Raw genomic sequence first — 27,360 nt, 5'->3', positions numbered from 1 at the left:
CTTCCGTAACTTAACGAAACAATTTCTTTATAAAATTATCTTTGCTTACTGTGAGCAGTGAAATGTGAATAATAACATAAAGATTCGTACTGTTTGTGTTTATTGTCTCCGGATAATTGTTCGGATATTTGATGATACAAGACGAAAAATTTGACAAGACATTATAATATATTAAAAAAGTGAACGAAGATATAAATCAATCAGCTTAGATAAATAAGCGAATGAAGAAATAAAACGATAAGTACATGCATAAAATTTTGGCAAGAACGGCACTGACTGACAATAGCAGGGGTAGGAGAATGATTAAATATAAGCAGAAGAATAATAGGTAATGCAAAGAATAAAAAGGCTCAGGGGGATAAAGCGAGATAAAAATGAGGACATTAAAAAGAATGCAGGAAAAACGGAGGACTACAATTATAAATCAAAGTTAAATACATATACATACATACATACATACATATATATATATATATATATATATATATATATATATATATATATATATATATATATATACATATATATATATATATATATATATATATACATACATATATATTACTTTATCACATACACAATTGTTTTGTACATTAGTACAATTGCTAACAGGACCTCATTCAGACTGGGTGGTATCTAGTGGAGGTATTTATTCAAAAAAAGTTACAAGCTTTCTAGGACAAACAGGCCTCGTTCTCAAGTATCCGTACAATGATTGTATGGATACTTGGGAATGGGGAATGTTTGTCCTAGAGAGCTTGTAACTTTTTTTTAGTAAATACCTCCACACAAGATATCATCCAGTTTGAATGGGGTCCTTTTAGTAAATATATATATAAATATATACAGTGTATATATATACAGTGTATATATATATATATATATATATATATATATATATATATATATATATATATATATATATATATGTAAGGAAAATAAACATAATCATCATACGAATATATAAAAAATGATAACGTATGAACAAAACGAACATGAAGAACCAGGAGAGACGGAGAAACGGTTAAAGCTGGAATGAACGAACACCGAGCTGAATGAAAGGACCCATTAAAATTGCATACCTTAATCCAAAGGCCTATTCAGGAGTAGAGAAAGTGCAGAATGGCTGACATAAGGGAAGGCTAACAAGAAGTTTAAAACAAGAAACGGAGACAACAGAAGAGAAACGCCCAGAGATCGATATCTGCTCCGTAAATGTGATGTAATATTCGTCCTTTGTTTTGTAAATTTGCCTGACCGTCTCAGCAACCACCTTTTCTCACATTGCAGTCACTTTTATAGAAGAATGGCTGTCTCTGTCTCTCTACCTCTTGTTTTTACTTGAAATACACACTCAAAACGTCTCACATCAAATTGGATAGACCTCTCTCTCTCTCTCTCTCTCTCTCTCTCTCTCTCTCTCTCTCTCTCTCTCGCTCTCTCTCTCTCTCTTCTTTGAACAATCAATATCATAATCAAGGATTTAGAGCAAATGGGAGCCTTATCTCTCTCTCTCTCTCTCTCTCTCTCTCTCTGAATGTTCCCCGTCGCAGGAACTAGGAAACAGTCCCACGGAACATTTATGAAATATAAGAACGAAGAAAATTACTGATGAAGCTGTTAAAAATATAAAACTGACATACTTTAATAATATATATATATATATATATATATATATATATATATATATATATATATATATATATATATATATATATATATATGTGTGTGTGTGTGTGTGTGTGTGTGTGTATGTGTGCGTGCGCGCGTTTGTAAACCATTAGCAAATGGGAGAATATGTAAACGGCCATACAGACAGATGGAGAGACCGACACATACATTTACTAGTTGCACAGGACTCTGACCTGGGGTCATAAAAAGCCGAACAACACAATGGCATAAAACTCTGGATAATTAGACAAAGAGAAGAAATAAAGCATGATAAACACTAAAGGCGAGAGACGATCGAACTTTATTGATGAGTCATTTGATGACATTTGGAGAATTCACTTTCACGTTCCGCGAGGAGGAGAGAGAGAGAGAGAGAGAGAGAGAGAGAGAGAGAGAGAGAGAGAGAGAGAGAGAGAGAGAGAGAAGCCCGGCGCACTCCACATCCGCCATGAAAACTGCTTTCGGAAATCAATGACCAATTAATTTCCGCAGTGAGGTGTGAAATAGTATAACTGGCACAGAATGCTCGCAGAGAGAGAGAGAGAGAGAGAGAGAGAGAGAGAGAGCTTTTATTCTTCTCAGTTGTACTTTACAAAAAAAAAAAAAAAATGACAGGCAGCAAAATATTTTTGCAGGTATCATTTATAATAGAGATCGTGCATTTAATGATTATAGCACATCCCACTGTTCTTATTAAGCTCTAGAGATGTCTAATTTTCATAAGGTGTTAAAATATGTGTCAGAAGCCTTACTTAGCGGCTGCTTCACCCTAGCAAGTAATAAGCGAGATATATAAAAAACTATGCAAGTCCAATTACTCCCACATACACATCCAAATACACATAGATGCGTATGACAAATATACACGCTAACATATATATATATATATATATATATATATATATATATATATATATATATATATATATATATATATATATATATATATATATATGCATACATGATGGCCAAAGTTATCAGAGCGGAAGGGCAAGACAATTACAAGGGTGCCAGATGTTTCATCGTCTTTTCGATTGTTTTGGAAGCAGGTATGTCAAAGCTTCGATAGCAAAGAAAACTTACGGGTTGATATAAACTTTCAAAAAGGGCCTCTGGTGGGAATGGTACAGAGCATTCCAAGAGTTACCGAGAATGATTGGATGGCTTTGTTCTTATTTTTACTTCCTCGATGTTAGAAAGGTTTTGATTAGAAAGGAATGGTATCCATCTATTGATATATTTAAATGGAGGTCAAAATATCTCACCATTGCATTGGCTGGGACGGAATTCTCTTCTTCAAGTAAATTAGTATAGTGCCACAGCTATCTACCTTTCTCGACTGAAGTATATTTATCTCTCTCTCTCTCTCTCTCTCTCTCTCTCTCTCTCTCTCTCTCTCTCTCTCTCTCTCTCTCTCTCTCTCTCTCTCTCTCATGAAACTTAGTTTAACATCTTTCTACACTTGATTTCTTCATTTTCGCCACAAAATTTTAACGAACATTTCTCTAGTAATCGGATATACATTCATTGTTCGTACCATCCCTTGAAAATTCATCATTACTTTAACTACATTGCTCATTGTTAATTTCCCTAATCACTTTCCAACAGTGTAGATTTTTTTTAAATATAAAACCCTTTCATCCACTTCAGTCACTCTTTTCGAACAAATACTGTGCAGTAGCATGCGACGCCTGTAGGTCCCAAGACTGCATATGATAAATTTAGATTCTCCTAACATATGCGCTCAGTCCCTACTCAGTTTCCAAATCGGACCATCTGACATTTGATAATACTCTCATGGCATCCTTGTACCTACGAGTGTTTCTTCATCCATTTATACGTACACACACATATGTATGTATGTATATTTGTGTGTTTGTTAAAAATGAAGTATGACATTTCTGTAAATATTCAAAATTCTATTGCTCAACGTGAAGTTCCTTCTTCATCTACGAGAAACGTCTTTTGAACAGGACGAAACAATGGGTACAACACTTATCTTTTAACTACTTAATCGGAGACAATTACTGCCGCAGAAGAAATTGTATGACTTGTTTATTCATAAATTCTAAGCAATTCCAGAGGTAAGAAAAGGAAACTAAGGAATCTAATAAATAAAATAAAATTAGGCTAGGAAATAAGACGGCCCACAAACTTCCTCACGTTATTCTCTCCCTACGGAGTTCCATTCCCGCTTGCCATATCTCCGATAGGAACCTCGTGAATAATTCAGCCTTATTACTCATGCAACCCAAATTATCTTCCTCCGTCATTACTTTGTTTTTAGTAATGCGTGACCTATACTTGTCGTCATTTTTTAAATAATACGTTCACGTCTCCGCCCCCTGTTGTCCATCACTGTCTCGTTTGACATTTTCTTTGTTCTGCGGTTCTTTGTTCCTCTAAGAGGTTACGTTCTGAAATGCCTTAGTGTTTGTTTATAGAGTATATATATATATATATATATATATATATATATATATATATATATATATATATATATATATATATATATATATATATATATATATATATATATACTGTATATATATATATATATATATATATATATATATATATATATATATATATATATAATGTAAAGAGAAAGAGATAACAGATAATAGTATTATATATATATATATATATATATATATATATATATATATATATATATATATATATATATATATATATATATATATACAGTATATATAATATAACGTAAAAAAGAGAGAGAGAGAGAGAGAGAGAGAGAGAGAGAGAGAGAGAGAGAGAGATAACAGTATGTGTCACCCTAGGTAAATCATTCTTTGTTCGTATGCGAAAGGCCTGAGGGCATAAAGTTTTCTCCCAACACTCGTCTTCTCATTGACCTAGACGAGCGTTGGGAGCGGAGGCAGGAAGTTGCTCTTCCGTGAATGTAACGCGCCCGTGCAGACGTTGTTTTTCTCCGCCGCTAACGGTCTTTTAAGGTGCAATTTAAACTTTATGATCGTACGGTACCAATGATATAATAACCTATAATTTCGCTCCACTTGATAAATATCATACCTAATTTTTGTAGGTAATTTATGAAATGGCATAATAAATATGAATGCACAGACAAATAGAGAACCGTGAATTATATTGATAAACCGACTAAAAGGTAATTACATAATTAGATCATTCCAATAAGCAACTCAATTATTCAACTATCTAATCCATAAATAAATTTTTGTGAATAAATAATATATTTCAAATAAATAGGGAAGGAAAGGAAGAACTAGAACCACCTGAGAAGGCAATTAAAGAGTAAATGGGATGCACAACGACATTGTCTCACGCGCATCAACCTCTCGGTAAAATTTCTTCAGAGAAAGTTACCCCATTGTTCGGGAGTACTTTATGTGTGCCGGAGATTCTGGCCGAAGGGGTAAGGTGGGGGAGGGTTGGTGTTGCTGGGGGCTATGGTGGGAGTCGGGTCGGGGACAAGGATGCCTTTTGGAGGGAGGGGGTGTGGTGGTGGTGGGGGGGGTGTGATTGAGGTCGGGATGTGTCTTAAATGGAACCTTTGCAAAGAGAATAAAAGAAAAGTTGTCGGGAGGACGGAAACGGTGCTCCACGAATTACATTCAGCCCCCTTTCTCTCTCTCTCTCTCTCTCTCTCTCTCTCTCTCTGTCCGCCTGTCTGGTCGCGTACGCCGTCTTTTAGCTATCTGTCTACCTGACAGTTTCTGTTTATGGCATTTTATTTTATAAATGCTTTTCAGCTTAGCGGTGCTGATTTTTTCCCGTCGGTTTGAGTACAACTTGTGCCTCGTTCTATCGCCGATTCTATTTGGTAGATTTTGCTCGCCTTCATCTAATACTTCCTATCCATATATGTGCATTTATTTGCCCCCCTGAACATTTACAGTCTGTAATCCTATCACAAATGACTACACAATTCAGGCGAAAATGAACCCCTTGACTGCCCTTAACCCTTACCAAACATCTCACGGGCTTTCCGGTACGACTTTTCTCCCCCTTTGACCTTTTCCAGGGAAATCCCTCATTACATCCAGATAATCACCAAGTTCAACAAGTCCATCCGGAGGGAGCCAGTGTCAACAGCCGTGAATGGCCAAGACAAGCACTGAGGGCGTCAATAACCGTCCTGCAACGCTGCAACGCGCTTGTGATCACGTGCAATTGCATGTAATCGTACCCTTTACGTCTTCACTCCTTTGTGCCACGATTCCTTGATATCAGGGTATTTATTTCTTTAGATTAGGCACGGGGTTAGCAATCCCATCCGAAAGAGTCATTCCTGGAAGCTTGCAACAGACGTCAGGTGCCACAATAAGGCGAAAGAAGCCGCGTAAGTTCATCTATCTTCAATAACCACAAATTTGTTCCTTATTCCGATCCACCTTATGGTACTAAGGTGACTGAAGGAAGAGATTATACTGAGCAACTTCGCTTCAGCCTACGATATCTCTCCCAGCAGTTATGTGCATAACATCCCTGTCATCCCTGATTGGTAGCTTATCATTAACGAAGTCTAGCGGTTATGCTGCTCACCAGCACCACCTCCCAACGAGTTTAATATTTCATAAATCTCGGATTCACTGGGAAGACGGTGACTAAGGTGAGGCAGTGAGGAGTAATACCACTGGGATATACAGAGGGGCAAAATTACTGCTTATCTTTCTTTTCTGTGTGGAATTACGACAGAAACACGAGGAGTAAAGTCATTATTATTATTATTATTATTATTATTATTATTATTATTATTATTATTATTATTGTTGTTGTTGTTGTTGTTGTTGTTGTTGTTGTTGTTGTTGTTGCGTGATAAAATCCACAATTAAATAGTAAACTATATTACTAAGTAAAATAAACAAGAAAAGACTTTCGAACACCTGATGAGGATTCGAAAATCTTTGCTTATTTATTTTACATAGTGAGATAGTTTACTATATAATTATGGATTTTTATTGCACAGATTGTTTTCCACGAGATTGTGAATTTCTTAGCAGTTATTATTATTAGTATTATTATTATTATTATTATTATTATTATTATTATTATTATTATTATTATTATTATTATTATTATTATCTGCCAACGCCAAGTCTTGAAATCGTTAGTGATAACGAGAAACATTTGCCTTATTAATAGTGAGTTTACAGCTTTTGAAATGGAAACCTCCAGAAATCAAAGATGGAGGTTAACTGCAGCCTGAAGGATGAATTCAATAACTTTCCAGCGCCATGTCACTCGTAGGATTTGTATGTGTGTGTGTGTGTGTGTGTGTGTGTGGAGCTTTCTAGAACGTAGCATGGTTGACATTTCTGAGCAAATATAAGTTCCTCGTTGGACGAATCGGTAGAGTTCTCGGCTAGCACTCGGGTCTCCGGACGGCCAATGAAGAATTAGAGGAATTTATTTCTAGTGACAGAAATTCATTTCTCGGTATAATGTGGTTCGGATTCCACAATAAGCTGTAGGTCCCGTTGCTAGGTAACCAATTGGTTCGTAGCCACGTGAAATAAGTCTAATCCTTCGGGCCAGCCCTAGGAGAGCTGTTAATCACCTCAGTGGTCTGGTTAAACTAAGGTATACTTCTAAGCAAATATTGTTAAGATTACACTAAGCAAATATTGTTAAGATTACGCTAGATAACACGCTGCCCAACTCGAGATCAAATTTTTTTCCTTAAATAAAGAGTCTGTGCAGTTAGGCAACGGATTGCTACCTGAAGCCGACAAAAAATGGAGGTTAGTATACTAAGGAAACTTATCACATAAGATATTAAACAAACAGCAACAATTACTAATTTTCTTTAAACTTTCTAATAACCGAAGGTGGAATATCTTGCTCCTGACAAGCAGTTTACCGGAGATGAGATGGACAACACGAAACAAGGAAGCGTATGTTGAACACTGCATATCACTTTTACAACATTTCTAACAACATTATCTGTTACTCACTACAATGTTAGAAAAAACAGAACTGGACAACTATTCTCCTCTATTGTTTATTTTCTAATTCCATTGAGTTAAAACTGGCACCAATGTCTTTAACTTGACAACCCTATGAAAACCAGCATATCTATTTTATGAATTTCTGTTTACAAATCGACAACTTCCAACGATCAGTTAATAACAAAATATCCGGAATGAACTGCGCATAAAGTGTTTGGCTCTCTCCCCGCTATGTGAACGCGCAATTCGTCGGCATTCACCCATTGAACCTTGGTATTTAAGAACAAAGCTAAAGTAAGTTTTTTTTTTTTTCGTCGGGATGCTAAATCTTAGGCAATCTCTATTGATTCCCATTACAATAATGGATCTGTGAGTGCAAATCCCTTGACGTTTGTTTTCCAAACGCAATGCTGACGGGTATTTTGGCACCTCACCATCTGTACTGGAAATGAGAGTAAGAACGAATTTGTGATTTGCTCTTATTTAGTCTTTTGTTTCCGGTCTCGCTATGGGGCCTTTTCAAACCTGAATCGGATTACTGATGATTGGTGGAAGTTTCTATAATTCTTTGAGTGTAGAAGGTATGGGCATTAGAGAGCAACATGCGTATGCACACTGTTATGATAGTTTTTAACATTTAATTTCTGAATTTATTTAGCAATTATTAGAACTTACTTTTTTTTTTACATTGTTCATGGTAATGGAGGCTGGCATATATCTGTCTAGTCGTTAAATCCCCTACATAAAAACAAGACAATGCTGTACAAGATGGAATATGTGCAGATGGACTGTAAGGTTTGTTTAGACATAAGGAAATGATTAAGGGTTGTTTTGTATTCCATTAAATCATCTTGCTATTTATTGCCACATCCTCAAAATATTATTATTATTATTATTATTATTATTATTATTATTATTATTATTATTATTATTATTATTATTATTATTATTATTATTATTATTCTACCAAGTACACGTTTGGAGTAAATTAAAATAGCCTCCAACTGCCAAGGAATATTCAGGAAAATGGAATGAGACGCTCTCTCTCTCTCTCTCTCTCTCTCTCTCTCTCTGTCTCTACATGTATATATACCTATATATATTTGTATGTATTATATATATATATATATATGTATATATACATATACACATATGTATACACTTATACATACATATTTATATTATATATATATATATATATATATATATATATATATATATATATATATATATATATATATATATATATATACAGTATGTATTATTTAATGTATGAATATATGTGTATATATATGTATACTATATATATATATATATATATATATATATATATATATATATATATATATATATATATATATATATATATATACATATATATATTCATATACACACACACAACATATATATATATATATATATATATATATATATATATATATATATATATATATATATATATATATATAGACCCATATTTGTTTCCCTTTGCAAAGAGTGGCTCCATAGGCTGTTACGACTCCAGGTAACAGGTTATTCTTCCCCTTCTATGGCTGCAACCCAGTACAGCAAACGAACTACCAAGTGCGTAATTGACCGCCAAGGTCAACGAAAGTACAACGGTATTTCAAAGGGAAATTTCTCTTATTTCTTCGTCCTCGCCAGTTTGAAAGCGTGGTCCTCTTGCCAATGAAGCGAGTGTTATAACCACTAGAGTTCAAGGATTTGCCACGTACGTAGATTGCTTTCGGCTTACCGCTGAGCAATCAGTCCACACTGACGTAAACGGGTACTAGCAACTGCACTGGGCAAAATTAAGGGGGTTGGGCGGTAGCCTCATCCCCAAAGACTTACAGAGAAACCGAAAGGCTGGGTCCTCCTTGCTCAGCCGCCTCCGAAGGGTAAAAAGGCATTTGTCGGGAAAAATATGTACAACAACGAATATGTAATACCAAATTCCTCATAGATATTACATATTCACTTCATATTGCTTTTAGCGAACTGTCGACCTAACTGCTCAGTTCTCCTCGCTGCTGGGAGAAAGGGAGCTGGGGATTTGGTACGATGCATGTACACATTCGCTACCGGGTTCTAAGTGATGTCAGGCAGGGCAGCCGATCGAGGCTACGGCCTACCCCAACGCAAAATCAAAGCCCTTCAAAAGAAGGCATCGTGCTTACCCCAATTAAAAATGGGAAAAACCACGTTAAAACGAAGAAGAAGAATTGCTTTTAGATTGAGTGATACCAACACAATTAAATCTCATACTGATGTGGCAGCGGTTCTCATCACTACATGTAAAATAAAGAAGTTCTCTATTATTACTTTCGTCTAAATATTATACTAAAATGAGCGAGCTATTGTCATGATTATCACATACAATAATAATGGTAATGATAATGAAATTTTTTGTTGTTATTATCGTCGTCTATAGTGCCCTCGAGACAAAAGTGAGAGGGGTCACTCTTTCACTAAGAGCACGGCCATTACAGAGCGTCGGGACGCGCACGTGATAGAGTGGCCTTATCTTGGACGTTCTTCATAAATTTCTGAGGGGTTCTGCTCCGGCTCTTACAAGCTTAATTGGGTAAAGTGAAATATAAACTCTTTTACCATTTCTTTTATTTGTTTTACAAGTTTCTCTCTCTCTCTCTCTCTCTCTCTCTCTCTCTCTCTCTCTCTCTCTCTCTCTCTAAACACACACACATACCCAGGCAAAATATTATATAGTCTTAAAAAGATATAAGTATAAATAAAATATGTATATGTGTAAATATGAATGTATTCATGTGTTAAATACGCACACACACTCACATGCACACACAAACACACACACATATATGTATATGTATACATACATACATACATATATATATATATATATACATACTGTATATATGTGTGTATGTATGTATGTATGTACACACACACATATATATATATATATATATATATATATATATATATATATATATATATATATATATATATATAACACTTATCTACTTCCTTTTCCACTTACGAGTGGTATACTGGGATACAGATTTTAGTCCATGTTCATCTCACCCAGGGCAACAAGAGGCTTAAGTCAATTAACTACTAAGTATCTAATTCACTGTTAAGTGTTTCAAGATAGTAGGGCGTGTGTCTTAACCTTCAGAAAACGAAGACAATATATGTATGTATGTATATATACATACATATATATATATATATATATATATATATATATATATATATATATACATATATATATATATACATTTATATATACACACACATATATATATATCACACATTAACACAGGTGAAAAATAAGAGACGGGGTGTAGGTTCTGACCGGTTTCGACTTTATTTTCAATCACGTCCAAAAAGTGATTATAATCATCGACATACATACATACACACATACACACACAGACATATATATATATATATATATATATATATATATATATATATATATATATATATATATATATATTGTATATAAAATTCTCATTATTATAAAAGTCTAGCCAACGAGAGAGCGAATTCTGAACTAGGATGAAATTTTTTGAACACTTTCTGCAACAATCTTCATTAAGTTTCTACCGACCGAAACAGAAAGATACATAAACAATAGCAAATTGTAATCGGTGAATGCCTGTTAGTAAAGAAGTACACTGAGCTAGCAACTCTGTACATCTCTATAATAAACAGACAGAGACAGCGTAATCTCTTTATATAATTGCATGTAAAAGTCCGATCTGCTTACCCACCTACAAGAAAGTATTTCTGAATAAAGGAGCATTCATAGAATTGAAACCCAAAGCTCAAGATCACCCATATGTCACGTATGTTTAATATACCGTTGACCATAGAATTTCGTTTTAGTGGAAGTTAGAGAGGCCTCGACAGGCATCCTTTGTAAATAAAGTAGCACTACAGGGATCCAGGAATACTGGGAAATTCAAATGTTTCTTAAAAACAGTTTAAAATTACAATAATGAGAATGATGAATAATACAAGGAGGAAGCAAATGAAGAAGGAGCGAACACAATGAATTACCTTCAGAATCATCATCGTCATTATACAGTACCTAAGGCCATGTATGTGTCTATGTATACATACAGTATATGCTCACAACACGCACATACACATACACACACATATATACTGTATATATATATATATATATATATATATATAAAGTGTGTGTGTGTGAGAGAGAGAGAGAGAGAGAGAGAGAGAGAGAGAGAGAGAGAGAGAGAGAGCATACAACCTTCGGCTGAAAATTGAGACGTAGTATACGTTCAGTAATCATATAAATGTTCACACTCCACTGGATGAGAACATGAAAATTCACTGACAGTTAGTCAATTGGACAATCAGTCAGTCAGGCGATCAGTCTTAACAGGGTAAAACAATTAAAACAATGTTCGAAAAGGAAGTCAGGGTAATGTTCAGACAAAAAATCTCGATGCCCACGTCTGCAATAAGACATCATAGAGCTGGACTACTGTCGACAGATATATTTCAGTTTGTTAATTTTATAACAGAGTAAGCTAAAAAAAAAAAAAAGCAGTTTCTTATATTAAAGAGAGAGAGAGAGAGAGAGAGAGAGAGAGAGAGAGAGAGAGAGAGAGAGAGAGAGAGAGACTCCTTCAACCAACTATTTAATGGCTTGGACATAAGACCGTTAAGTTACGTTTTGCTGAATATCTCTTGACATGTCTTGATAGCCAATAAAAAATGGCTACAACTATGAAACATCCCATATATCTGAACAACTTTATATCATTTATAAGCAATATAAAATATGATTCCTACCCAAGGAAACGCTTTTAATGTCAAATTCCACCCAAAACACGAGTAATAACGTTCAGGTACTATCAGAAAAAAGGTAAAATCCTGAAGAAATATAATTATTGCTATGAAAACAAGCATTTAAAGATCAAAATTCAACTCTTAGGAGAGATCCGACTATTGTATAAAACTTTAAACCGTTGAACAATTTACCTCTTCAACATCTGTACCATCAATATTAAGAGGGAAATGGGAATGTATCACAAAAAGACATTGATATGATGCTGGGAATAGGTTTCATTATTTTCTTTTGGTATTCTGAAAGATGAGAATAAAATTAGACGGGATACCAGATAAGGAGACAGATATGATAATGGAGCAGAGTTGATAGGCAAATTAAACATGACATTTAATGTGACAGATAGGGTGCGTGGGGCGAGGTTCATCTTTAACAAGAGTCTCCAGTTCCTAAATAGAAGCTACTACCGTGCTTGCAGTATTATTTTCATGTACTGGGCTTGAGGCAATATTTTAACTTGGAAATAAGGCCTACTATCTTTTATCTTATGGACGAAGAAGAGGAAAACATAAAGGTCTTTCCATAGAGCTAAATTTTCGTAAAGTGGGAACAGCTAATAGTATTTATATATGTATAAATACATACATACATTATATATACTGTATATATATATATATATGTGTATATATATATATATATATATATATATATATATATATATATATATATATATATATGTGTGTGTATACATATATAATGTATATATGTATATATATATGCATACACACACACACACACACACACACACATATATATATATATATATATATATATATATATATATATATATATATATATATATATATATATGTGTGTGTGTGTGTGTGTGTGTGTGTGTGTGTGTGTGTGTGTGTGTGTGTGTGTGTACAACTGGGGCTTACAAGACAACATTAATATTAATGACCTCACAAGAGAGCAGTCTTTTAGCATCAGTACTTTGCGTATTAGTGTTCATTAACTATTTTCAAAACCCCATATGAAAAACAATATATGAAACAGGAAATGAGTGACACCTCCCCGAACGGTCACCCTATACATTACATATATTAATTAATTTATTGATATACACTTTTTCTTTGCCTGCAAGGAAATAAGTTTTGAATGCCGGACCTGGGTACTTAATTAATCTCACCCTCGGTCATTTCACTCCAACACCATCATGGAGACGGGCTTACGTAAAGAATCTGTAAATGGGAAAATATATCAAGAACTTTATGTTCATCATTTAGATCTAAGAATAAACGGAGTCTCAGTAAATCAGTCCATCTCAATATAATTAATTTGGTGAAACTCTGGTCTGGTAAAACACACGGCGACCTAAAGTAATGTGGATTATTGATGCTGAATTTGGTATGATGTTTACTATGAAATTACGGCGAAAAAAACGCGAAAATTTAAACAACTACTTAGCTCCAAAATTCCTAGTCATATAGTCATGACACTTGATATTCCAATATGAGTATGCATTTTTTAAAAATTAGTGCACTGAATAATGCGTTTTAACTTACAAATTTATATAAATCTTGAAATTGTGTGAATGAACTTATACATTAATATATGCGCTTCTAGTATTTCCAGGTCAAGATCTCACAGTGATTCAAGTTTTTCTACATTCATCTACTCTAATATATCTTTAGGGACACTGAGGCAGGAAATATACACATGAATGCATACATGAATGCATGTATATATGGATGCATAATATTAGGTATTCTTGCTAGTGTTTACGCACAGAAACCTACAAAAATACTGAAAATGTAGAAAGCTGAGTGCATATGAGATTCTATTTCTCATTAATAATCAATATGCATCTATAAGCTGAACATTAAATTTACTTAAGATAGCTGTGAAACTTCTAAAGTACACCGATGCTATCCTTCAGTTGTTATACATATTTTATATACACTCGCTAATGCAATTCTTGATATTATTATTAATTTTAATATATTACAGAATGAATGTCTTTTCCTGTAATACCACAGTGTAATATGAATATAAGAAGGCCCATAAAACACATGGTTGCAACGTTTAAATAATGTTTTATGGGCCTTCTTATATTCATATTACAGAATGTTGTGTAAACACAATAAAAAACTCTACGGTATCTGTTTGCCGAATTTCATTTACTCTCTAAATTAGATTTTAATTTCTAATGTTAGCACCGAATTTCAGCATAGACCACTGAAAGCATATCTTGGACTTTGAATACCTCTTCTTATCAGGTAACTGATGAATTAACGTAAGAAATATAAGGAAATTCTGAGGACATTAAATCTAAACATTTTTATCATTTATTACTTTGCCAAACGTAATTTCAGCTGACTGTAAGGGAAGAACTAGCTATGAAAGAACTGGCAATGCATCTACATATCTCATTATCAGTTCCCTGATAATGAGACATATTCAGAATATGTATGAGTGTTTGTGTATGTTGTGAGTGGCTGATTGCAAGTTATCTGTCCATCAGTCAATCAATCGCACACACACACACGCACATGAGTGTGTGTGTGTGAGTCTGTATTTGTGTGTATTGTGCTATCTTGCACTGTATTTTTCTCATCTGTATTTTTGTTTTTGTCATATGGGAACTCAATTCCATGGAAGCCAATGACAAAACAACAACAACAACAACAACAACAACAACAACAATAATAATAATAATAATAATAATAATAATAATAATAAATTCATTGCTTACCAATATTCTACGTGTCATCTTACCTATTCCGGTACAGAAAAAATTGGTTGTCCTTCTACAGCAATGGAACATAAAGAGAAACTCAACCGAAATAAGTAAACACTGGGCGATAGAACATTTCCTAGGAACCAGAGCTATAAAGGACACCAATCCCTTCGGGAAAAATGTCCGGCAGAATCACGAAGGGCTGTATGTAGGCCCTGTGATGGTTCCCCTTAAAAAAAAGGTGGGGGGGAAATTCGTGATGCTTAACGCTCATCTCCGGGAGGATCGGACGATCCACCTGCCCTGGAATGTACCGTCTGCCCTTTGCAACGAAGGCGAGCAGCCTACTCGGGTATATCACGGAAATTTCGGCCGGCAACTAACCTTTTCGAAATGGAAGACGTAAATCTGAGTGCCCTGCGTTGTTGATGTTTTGTGTGTCTTCCCTTTCTTCTGTTTTTCCAAGCGTCTTCTCCCTCACCCTGTCCGATCTATCTCTCTTGCTCTCTCTCTCTCTCTCTCTCTCTCTCTCTCTCTCTCTCTCTATCTCTCTCGTGTCCACCGCCACCACAACCCAGCGCCACAGCCACCAGTTGACTCCTGTGTGAACCTTATGCCATTTTTGTGATTCCCAACCTGTTGCAGGCGATGCCTTTCGTTTCTAATGAAGCTCTGTCACTTTGTCCACTTCACTTCAGGCTTCGAAAGCCCACGCAGCACCCCCAGGCATTCCCAGGGCCTCTCGCGCCCTCCGTCGATAAATGTGGTTTTGGTGACGTGGTTCGCGTGCGATGGGGCCACTCCCGACAAAGGTACCAAGGCTTCTGGTGGGAAGCTTTCCCCTCGCCCGTGTCTCTCTCTCTCTCTCTCTCATCGCCCTATCCTATCCCACCGCCGCCTGTCCCTCTTGCCTCCCCCTCCTCCCTCTCCCCTTCACCTAATACCAGACCCGTCTCTAGTACCCATCCTCCCCCTACCCTCCCTCTGATGGGAACAGGCATCCTCTATTCCCCTCCCCGAACCCTCGCTCTTTACATTCCCTCGTATCCCCTCCCAGACTGCTTCTCTCCCCTTCGTCGTATCTCTTCCCTCTATTCCCCACATGTCCCTCTATTCCTCTAACCCCCTCCAAATAATTCTCCCCTCCATTTACCCTCTTCATTATCTCTTTCCTATTACCTGGCCTCTCGCGTGTGATCTGCGTTTGCATTTCCTCAAATTTCCAACTGACGTGAAACACTCTTCTCTTTCTTTTTTTCTTTTTGTCACATTTCAAATGATTCCAATGCAAACTATCGAGGTGAAGTGCGTCAAAAATGGAGGAGTATCCGACAGACGAAAAAAGTGTGACCGCCATTGTTTGAGGAGTTATATATTTTTCCCCGCGAGAGGATGGGAGATGCAAGGCAAACAGAATGAAACAAAGCGAACACTGGAAAGAGCGAGTGCATGCTGCGAGTGTATATGCAAGTTTCGGCTCGATTCATTCGAGGTGACTTATTGCCGCAGGCACTTGCCTATCGATTGCTCTCTCGTATGCGTCATCCAAATCACTTTCATGCGTCGCCAAGGGTGTCGTCGGTTTAAACATCTCGGTGGATATGTAAGGGCTCTCTTGCGATAAGCACTCTGTCAGTTGGTACGTCCATATCCTTACCTACCTAAAAATGCCTAGTCACTGATTTATATGTAAAGGAACACCTGCTTTTCATTGTCCCCAAAAAATCTGCTCGCAACTAGAGTTTATTTTCAGTCTGCAAAAATGAACGAGAGTGATATGAAACAGAGAGTTCTCTCAGTGAAGTGGCTCTCTTTACCGTAGATAAGTGTGTTGCTAACAAACATTTGTTGGTTGTTGGCAAAACGTCGATACGAGGGAGGTAGCCAGAAACGCTTGGACCCGATAGTAGATATGTTGTTACAGAAAACGGAACGGTCAACCAAAGAAAATGGGCACCTCTTACTCCAGGAAAAAGAATGTCCTTGCTTTAAAAATGAAGCGAACTTTACTCATGGAAATATAACGTTAGTTTTATTGTTTTTGGAAATTTTAATGACGGGTTATGTTACATGCCTCAGTTCTTTTGCTGACGTGAACTTGACTAAAATCCTTATTTGCCGGTTAACCTACGCCTTACTAATGGCAAAAGAATGTTTGATTTTACTGTTGATGAGAACATTACACGTATATCACACATGGAAAGACGTATTATCTTTGTTGCTGAAAGTACTTTACCAATGCCTTTCACTTGGAAAAATATGTAAGCTTTACTGCCGATTGGAACTTCCTATGTTTTGATGGTCAAAAATAAGAACCAAACATACTTCCCGCACAAGAAAAAAAAATGGCATTTTTCTAATGATGCCAATAAGAACTTTAATTATATTTTAGAAAAAAAAATACTGCACATCGAACATATCCTACGCCTTATGAATGTAAACGGAATAACATTCTTTTTATTGATAATAAGAGCATGCCCGTGTAAATTTTGGAAAAAGATGTTTTTTGCTGATAGCAACTTTGCCTACTTTTCGAACATGAAAAAAGTGAGTTTTACTGTAGATGAGAACTACGCCTACATTCTATACGTACTAAAAAATGTCTTCATTAGTTTGACATTTAAAAATGAGTAGAACTAACACCATATGTATTATACACACACACACACACACACACACACACACACACACACATATATATATATATATATATATATATATATATATATATATATATATATATATATATATATATATATATATATATATATTGACTGCTACAAATGTTGGTGGATCTGTAGGTTCTTAACTTGGCAACAACACATTTAACTGGAAACCAACACGTACATGCAAGAATGAATATAAGTAGTATGATATTTCAAGTAATGGAATGACCCAGGAGAGAAATTCCGGGTCGAAAATAATTAAATGTATTTACATGAATCAGAAGAATCAATTACAAAGAGCCATATACGCTGGGATCTTGGCACTTCCAAGTTAAATTACACAATGCACAAGATTAAGAGTGCTACTCAATATGGAATAAAATATGGTGAATTAACACTCAGGAATAACTTGATCGATGGACATAGGGGCACAGTGGATACAGATGGCTCTGCAGCTGTTCACACACACTTTCTGCAATCTATGGAGAAAGGAACACGATCACTTGTTAAGCCAAAACAAAATCTAATCTTTACAAAGCGGATGCTGAAGGCTTAAGTAGCTAACGTTAAGTTGTCTTCAGTTAAATTATTCTTTAACACTGATAAATGGTTACCTACAATGTTCAAGGTCTAAGCACAATGCAAGGGGAAAAGGAAACGAAGTAAGATAAGAGTATAAGATAAATGACCGAACACTCTTCACCGCACAGTACCTTATTTCCTTAAGTGAAGACCCTTGCGGAATAAATGAGGTCTCAGGCGAGTGGGGACTTCTACACGTGACACTTCAAGGTAACACTTGGATGGCAGGTGATCGGTCAGACAACAGAGGCTAGCGGTTGCTCGGTGACAAGGTGGCACATAGTGGCGTGTCACTGGGTCAGTGGTCCGTCTGCTTCTGCTGTTGTTGACCCCGGGTCGTCCTTATGACCTCGGTTTACTGCCGGTATTCACCATCCTGGACATTTCAGGTGTCCTGTCTGTCAAGGACAATTCCCTTTAATTCCTGCTGCAGGCCGTTCACGTGGTCGCTCGAGAAGGAAGGGTTCTGTCTGAGGAGAAGAGTCTTTTGGCTGTAAAAAGCCGATTAAAACAAGCGCTCTGAAGTTTTGAAGAGGCTTAGTGAGGGAAAGTGCTGACCCTGACGAATTTAATTGTCGAGTTTTGATTAACTTGGAGCGTTTTAAGGAGTGTCTCCTGTCTCTCTGCGTTATTTTTCTAAAAGTTAGCACAGAGGGCTGCGAAGAAGTGATACTTCTGGCTATATATATATATATATATATATATATATATATATATATATATATATATATATATATATATATATATATATATATATATATATATTTATATATATATATATAGTGTGTGTATGTATATATATACATATATAAATGTATGTGTGTGTGCGTGTGTGTGTGTATTCATGCATGGTTATGTTGCACATTTCCACTGAACCTTCTGTAACAAAAATATACACAGCTTAGACAGAAAAAAGGACAAGTTAAATAAAATATGCTTCTCACCTCTGTAAAGTCAATACATTGCACTCTCCGTAAAGAACTAAAAAAATAAATAAATGAAGAGAAAAAAAAAGGTATTAAAAGCTGAAAGGATTGATGGTTTAATCTTTAATATTGGTTCCCTTTTCCAAACTGAAAGGAAGCAGACTATTTTTCGCCATTTACCAGAATTCCGTCGATTGGTGATTCTTTTTGGGAGGGAAGTAAATGTAGCCTGAAGATGAATTTTTGGGGAATATATTTAGATTCAATTTCATTTTCCATGGGGGGATATATTTAATTTTAGTATTGACAGGGGGGTTATAAGAGAGTTTGCATCCGAAAGAAATTATAATTTTCTATTTATTATATTCATTTCAGGTAATCTTTAAGGAACTTCATTCATTATTATGAGAATTTTAGTATAATAATAATAATAATAATAATAATAATAATAATAATAATAATAATAATAATAATAATAATAATAAACTTATGAAAGCCTGTAAGAAGTATTGTCCACTAATGAAAGTATTATAAAGAATTTAAGTTACTGCTGAGTAGGGAATTTGAAAAATGGTGTTAGTCAATGTATAAGCAAATGTTTAAAATTTGTATATTTAAGTCTATCACATTATTACGCATTGTATTGAAGTATTACATACTTCAACACAAAGTATTTACCTTATGTACTGTATATCTTCTGGCAAATATATCAGCCGTTATTTAACATCATACTCGCGGCAAACCTAACATGTCATAGTGCTCGATTTTATATCGTCATTTGTTTTCCAGTGCAGGGCGACACATTAATAAAATCCACAAGAATGAAAACAAAGAAAAGCTTTTGTAAACGGAGCTTTAACGACATTTCATAGATATTTTTATTAACACATATACAGAACATACAGAAAATGACGGGATGACATTATAGGTAAGTATGTGCAAATAATAAACGCCTCTAGCATTCAGAGTACATTGCAATTAAGAAGAAAATACACACAAAATTAATTGACAAGCCACGATTAGATTCGTCATCATTGCCATTATTATGAAACCGCTCAGTTGGCGAAATAAAACTACAAAAAAGAGAAAGAAGCTGTATTTACTAAATTGGTTATGGAATAGGAGCGTAGTATCTCTGAGAAGCACAGAAGTTTTTTGAAGTCTAAGCTACGAGCTAATAAAAGACAGTTTCATGGTTTGAAACCAGTAAAAGACAGCTACGCAGTTATTTCAACAAGGACGACATATGAGACCCTTCCCCAACACCGCCTCATACTGGACAGTGTGCCACTGTGGAAGGTACAAAGAATAAAGATACATTACAATACTAAGTAATTTCTATATAAAAGAGCTTTTAAGTAATAAAAGGAAAGTATTCATTATGCACGTCGACGAACAGTAGTTATTCTTCATCAGAATGAATAACAGCTGATTTTATGACGTAATAATGCTTGAGAGACACATTCTTTGACCCAATATTTTAAGTGTATAATTTTCCTCTAGTTTCATCTCATATGACGAGATTTTAAATAATTTACCAAATCCAGGTCTAGTATCATAGACATCCTACAAATGAATCTTGTTTACGAAAACAGAGAGAGAGAGAGAGAGAGAGAGAGAGAGAGAGAGAGAGAGAGAGAGAGAGATAATAAATTATGTACGTAAATCATATGTCAATAACATCAGACACTGTAATGAATAGAGCCATAAATGAATAATGATAATGCAAACCGAAATTTGTCAAAAGCATCGGTGACGTCACTTCTCGCTCTTCATTTATCACTCCCGAGGCCGTATTGACACCAAGACTGATTAATGATGCAGAAAAAGCCAGTGTTTTATACTACAGGCTAGGCCCATAAATTTAGACTTGCAAGGGGAGAGAGAGAGAGAGAGAGAGAGAGAGAGAGAGAGAGAGAGAGAGAGAGAGAGAGAGAGAGACCTGATAAACAGTTTCATCCCGATGAGGATAAGAATTACCTCGTCGAGGCCGTTCTGTTTTCAGTAATTACGACTGCTCAAATTTTGACAGGGTACAGTCACTCACACCCATTATTTTTCCCCCCCTGCAGCCCACACTTTGACCGCCAACAATCCCCTAAACAACCTTAGAGTTAATTTACTACTCAAGTCAACAGAAGTACAATGGGTTTTTAGGAATCGCCAATATAGCCTTCTTTAATTGTCCGGAATCAGATTTGGGTCTATTTGGTTGCCAGCCGAAAGCATTGCCACAAACAAAATAATAGAAAAAGATAAGTCAGAAAAACTAAGATAACTAAGCTTGCGAATATCAGTACCCAATCCTCTTGCGTTCTGCAAAATGAAAAGCAAGACCTAACTATGGGTCCATCAAAGAAAACAGCAGTTCCAAATTTCAATAAAGATCTCGCGGGATGGTCAAGCAAATCTTCAGATAAGAGGGGCATACGCAGCAACAACGTCCCATAGCAATATAAATATACAGTTATAATGATAAATTTGATAAGAATATACAGAGAGAATGAGGGAAGCTACAGGATAAGAGTTACGAGCTACTTGTGGGAAACCCAGTCCAAAGTCTTGAAACAGCTTAAGCAACGTAGTAAGATTTCCAAAAAGTTCCTGAAAGAGGTTGACTAGATGTGAAAGAAGGAAGATAGGAGGCCACCGTTTGATCCTGACTTATGAATTCCATACTACTGATCAAAGAGAATGCTGTGAGATCCTACTTTTTGCTTTTTAAACAAACATTGAGCTTATGGTAAAAATGTTAGCTCCACATTCAGTCCTTCCAGGTAACCATCTTTCCCTTTTGTCCTATATTCTGTGATCGACATGTGCGGTTTATTTTTCTTATTCGGCCTTGGCAAGTGCTGTGACACTTCAAAGAAGTGAAGCTTTCGTAATATCCGAGACTGTAAGGCATAACAGAACACACATCTCCATTCATCCTTTTTATTTTAACTGATTACAACGAGGTTTTTGTCTGCTCACATTTCGTACAACACATTACCTTCCAATTGCTGAAGGATTGTCTAGTCAACTTCATTTTGTTGCCATAAACGTACCAGTATTCGGCATGCAAGAAAGCAAGGGGGCTAGAAAAGCTCAGTCACCCTGTGGAAAGATGAGGGAGGAGTTAGGAGTGAGGAAGAGTATGAAAGGATGTGAGGAAAAAATCAAAAGGAAGGAAGGAAGAGGAGGAAAAACGGAAGACTCATCAAGTAATTTCTTGTTATATTATTTTGCTTCTAAGTTTTCCGATGGCGAGAAAACTAAATTTTTTCGGTTTTATTAAGATTTTCAAACATCATTAACCTTCTGGATATTGCTCACGCATAAAAAGCTTAATGTTAGAAAGTTTTAGATATTCTGATAGATTATTTAGGTAGTAGGTTTATTTCTTACAGAGACTTTTAAGCCAATGTACATCACATCTGCTCTTTTTCCCTTAATTCTTCTTCTAAGAATCTTTTCATTTGTTTGAATTGTCGAACTGAATGTCTTTATACTTTTAGGATTAGCTGTGATACAAAGCCCTTGTTCCACTTACCGTCAACCTTTCCCACCTGTTTTGCAATTCAGGAGACACTGTGACCTTTTCCTCATACATAATATGCATAAAAGAAGTTGAGCCAGGAAGCTGGAGATTTTTTGATGTTTCGTTCTTTACATAGTGTGTACAGTGTCAATTTTCTCAGAGACCCTTTAACAAATCTTTATGATAATTTCTCAGCTGACATATGGCACACCATCCCAGCTGTTTTGGGTGCGAGTTTATTGAGACATTCTGTATTCATTTGCTTGTGTTATTTTTCCATTCTTATATTTTTGTATATATGAATGTAGGCCGTCGATTTTTTCATTCATCAGTTGTACGGAAGTCGGGACTTATGCAATTCTTGCTCAGTCCCTGAACACGTTTCTGAGGGTCTTTTCCATATTCACTGAAATCTTTGCAATCCATCAATTGTTATAATTGTAGGGACAGAAGTAACCGTAGATAGTCACAACCAGTTAATTAATAATTGAGGGCCGGTGAATAGGATTTTCTTTTGGTTAACCATTAAAAGGGTATAAAAGGCAGGCCATGCTAAAACTCAGCAAGTCTGATTGATTAAAATTAGGCATTCGTTTCAAATGCGTTGTTTCGAATGCACTGTAAATCTGCTCTGTTCTTTATTCTAAGAAGAGAGATTCAAAGGACAATACTGGATATAAAACCTTTGCTGGGAGAAAAACTCTCTATCACGAGAGTTCATAAATGCTTTAAAGAGTCCACAATAACATAATTCTTAAAGGCTCAAGTAGAATTTTATAAAAACTTTCGAACCCTTCTCTGGGTTCATCTTCAGTCAAAATTTTGACCGAAGATGAACCCAGAGAAGGGTTCGAAAGCTTTTATAAAATTCTTCTCGAGCCTATAAAACCATTATCCTACTTATGGTGGCAAATATTTACTATTAAGTTGGCAAAGGGTGGCAACTTTTCAGGGATATATGTCGTAAATTTACAACATTTTCAACTTAGCTGATTTGTCAGGTCAGTACACAGCGTATCCATATTAGTGCTTCTCTCTCTCTCTCTCTCTCTCTCTCTCTCTCTCTCTCTCTCTCTCTCTCTCTCTCTCTCTCTCTCTCTGCATCCTGGAAGAGCTCTGAGAAACCTCTTCCATATGGTTATATTTTAACCATTCAATTTGGATGTTAATAATTTCCTTGTCTATGTTGTTCGGTTGATGGGTTGCCATCCAAATATTTACGTTTACGCGTAGAGATGTGATACTTATGATGTTTTGTATGTTGTACTGGTTCTGTGACATGTTATTTATTTTTCTTATTTGATGCTTGAAGTTATAATCATACCTCCTCAGCATCCATTCCTTAATGATCAGGTTAAGAAACTGCCAAACTGCCAACAGATTCGGCAGTACAGGATGATATTGGTGCCAGTAGTGTTGGTATATAGGCTACACTTATTCGTTCCAAGATACAGGTTTGCACGAGGTGGCTTTGGTACTAATCATTCATGAAAAGCAGTCTAATAGAGGCTAATTCTGTGTCCATACCCCCCTCAATGAACTACGTTGTGTATTTACCCGTCTCATTCCAGCAGCTCCGTGGGTGTTCAGACAACGACCCCTCATTCGCCGTTCTCTGGTACAATGTATCTTCTCTATGTTTATGTCCAAGAACTGGAGGCTCCATTCCACTCCATACTCGGCAGTGAAGTTCCGGTTTAACAGTCGCTCTTCAGGGCATCCCGCACATAGATAACGTCTTCGTCGGCGCACACCAAGGCTATCGATGTTTCTGGAATATATGATGGGTGTAGGAGAGGCGTTAAACGTCCTATTTTCAACCTCTGTGATATAAGTATATACCAACGAGACACCATGAGGGAATCTTACAGCAACATCACTGACCTGATGAAAGAGGAAGGGAGCCGGAGTGCATCCTCTGGGGCGTGCAGGCGTTTAGTGTCCGAGTGTCAGGTTCTCTTTAGGATGATTTGGTGGTCTAGTCTACGATCACCTTTGCAAGTAAACTTTCTACGTTCAACAATGAACGATCGAACTGGGTGCGTAGTCATCAAGATATCTACGATACCAATGCGTATGCATGAGGGATGTGTGGAGTAATGATTCTATGGAGTGTTTCGTGTCAATATTTTAGGTAGGCGAAGTGACCCATAATGGACGGAGGGCGTTACTAGTTTTGTCTTTACGAGCCGTAACAAGAAACTGGCTCATGGTCATAGATGGTTGTAATTTGTAAGTAGTTAGATAGTGCCAGTAGCGGTTAATTTTTTGCTGAAGTTCATCAAACATTTTACCACCTTACCAAAAAAGCAACGAAAGTGGGCTGCTACCTGACCGCAGTGAAGATTTCTTGGACACCTACAAACACTCTGTCGTAGCTACTGGCATGAGACAGTTAATTACGTAGTGCAGTCATGGAAGAATACTCATGCAAAATTGGACCGTATGAGACAGCTACTCACAACCAGTGAATACAGTATCCACTTCGTCGAAAGCTGTAAACGAAAATAGCTGAATGCATACACTGGTACTGTTGACTACATCCACGGCGATGAGAACCAGAATCATTCCTTTCTACCGAAAGATTCACCATAGCCAGTCCATGAAGTTATGGCTATGCAAAGAATAATAGCCCACAGTGCTACATCCACTCCTTCCGATAGCCGAGTGTCCATATGTTAATATTACTGCCCTATCCTGGTAAGTATCCTTGCAGTGAGAGACAACACTACCATGACAGGGGATCGGCCATCTTGGTAAATAAAATGTACTGAAGGGATATATCAAGTTCTCAGCAAATGCTACGCTGAACGTAGGAAAGCAGTCCGATAGGAATTCAAATTTCGTGTTTATTCAAATGGCCCAAGTAGGAATTACTAGAGAACAGAATGTAGGCTACTAATTGTATCATGAGGAAGCATAGTTACGGTAATTCTATGGAAGAGCTCCGCAAGGTTATATTGTTTATTAATGAATTTTTTTTTACTGAGCAATATAGAAAAAGGTATACATAATGCAGTGCAGGAGAGATAACTTGGAAATTTTGCCGAAATTTGAGAAATTTACCGTCTTTTTTTATGTTATCACCCAGAAAATGTTTGGATAAGCTTAAAAACATAAACAAAAGAAGGTAAATGTCTCACATCCTTTCGGTAAATTTATCAACTTATTTCACCTTCGCTGCATCACATAAACCCTTTTCTATATCGTTCAGTCAGAAAATTTCATGAAAAAGCAAAATCTCCGTGCGGAGCTCTTCCTTAGGATTACCATGGTAATAACCATAGTTGCTTTTGTTATTGTACATGTATAAAACTATGTGAATATTGCAATCTACATAACCTGCGTAATATCGAATATGTGTGTCAAATAATTTTACTCAAGCATAAATCGTTTCTGTTAGTTTATGCTAAAACGACTACGAGTGTTTATCTTCATTTTCTTCGGAGACAGTTGATTTGTTCTCATAGAAAACGAATTTAGGGCTAACGAAGATCTCTGGAGGTGAAACATTTCGGCATTAATTTGGAACTTGTTCTCTTGGAAATCTGGAGCTATTTTATTACATGACAGGAAAAATTACTACTGGATAAGTTTGCTTAATAAACCTACTGAAAACAAACTAAGATAAGCGCTGGATTTCATAAAGCATTTCAGATGAAATCGGTAAAAAAAAAAAATGCTATATCTGAAACTATCTGTCATTTATGGTTGGATCCTCATTGAATCGATTACTTTTAAAATCTTTGCGAGCACTACATCTCTAGATTATGCAAGCTGAGGCTAATTAAAATTAAGCAAGGTCGGGTTATGCTACGGTACATTAGGTTAGGTTGAGGTTGTAAAGATCGTTTGAAATCGAAACAAAGTTATGCCAATGAAGAACAATGCCTGCGTTTTTAACTAAAATAAGTTATCTTACGAACATTTACGAATTTAATTTCAGTAGTAAAATTTACACTTTATACTCTTCCCAATTTTCCAAGATGACCAAACCAAAATTGCAGATTCCCATAGAAGGTTCCTCAGACCTACCCTCTTTGTTGGTTAGTTGACGTAAAGGGTGAAAAATGAGATTTTTAAAAACATATTAGGGATGGATTTTTGAGAGGCAAGGATAAAATAAGGCAATACCATTGCTCATACTAGACAGCAAAAATACCATGGTGCTTCCCTGGATTTACCGAGACTTCATTTTTAATCGTTGCATTCCATTTTCAATCCATTAATTTTGCTTACTAAAATCCAGAACTACCAAGAGGCTTATAAGAACTATAACTAATGAGTAGGTGATTTTAAAACTTTTACTAATTTTTTTTACCAATTTGCCTATTAAAAATATTAGTGAATTTCTACTGCATCTAAATCATATAAATGGTAAAATATAACAAGTCAGTCCACATGCGGAGCATTCTCTGGCTATAAGTAACTACACCAAAATATGTACAAGATGAGCCATTATGGTTTTTTAATTAAAATATCTGAATTTTT

General features: G+C 35.9%; 1 protein-coding gene across 2 annotated transcripts in view; it reads right to left on the bottom strand.

The window, feature by feature from the left end:
* Positions 1–16,261, bottom strand: part of LOC136847717 (uncharacterized) — a 22,268-nt gene extending 6,007 nt beyond the window's left edge. The window contains exon 1 of one of the 2 annotated variants that reach the window (XM_067119578.1): positions 15,809–16,261. The gene's annotated coding sequence lies outside the window, so the exon portion shown is untranslated. Of the gene's footprint in view, positions 1–15,556 lie in introns of both variants that reach the window. The other variant, XM_067119577.1, reaches the window with a different exon arrangement.
* Between the last annotated feature and the right edge of the window lie 11,099 nt (positions 16,262–27,360).

Source organism: Macrobrachium rosenbergii, chromosome 17, assembly GCF_040412425.1.
Source record: "Macrobrachium rosenbergii isolate ZJJX-2024 chromosome 17, ASM4041242v1, whole genome shotgun sequence".
In the NCBI taxonomy this organism is placed as follows: domain Eukaryota; kingdom Metazoa; phylum Arthropoda; class Malacostraca; order Decapoda; family Palaemonidae; genus Macrobrachium; species Macrobrachium rosenbergii.
Note: the sequence above shows the minus strand (reverse complement) of the source record. Positions and strands in the feature narration are given on the sequence as shown.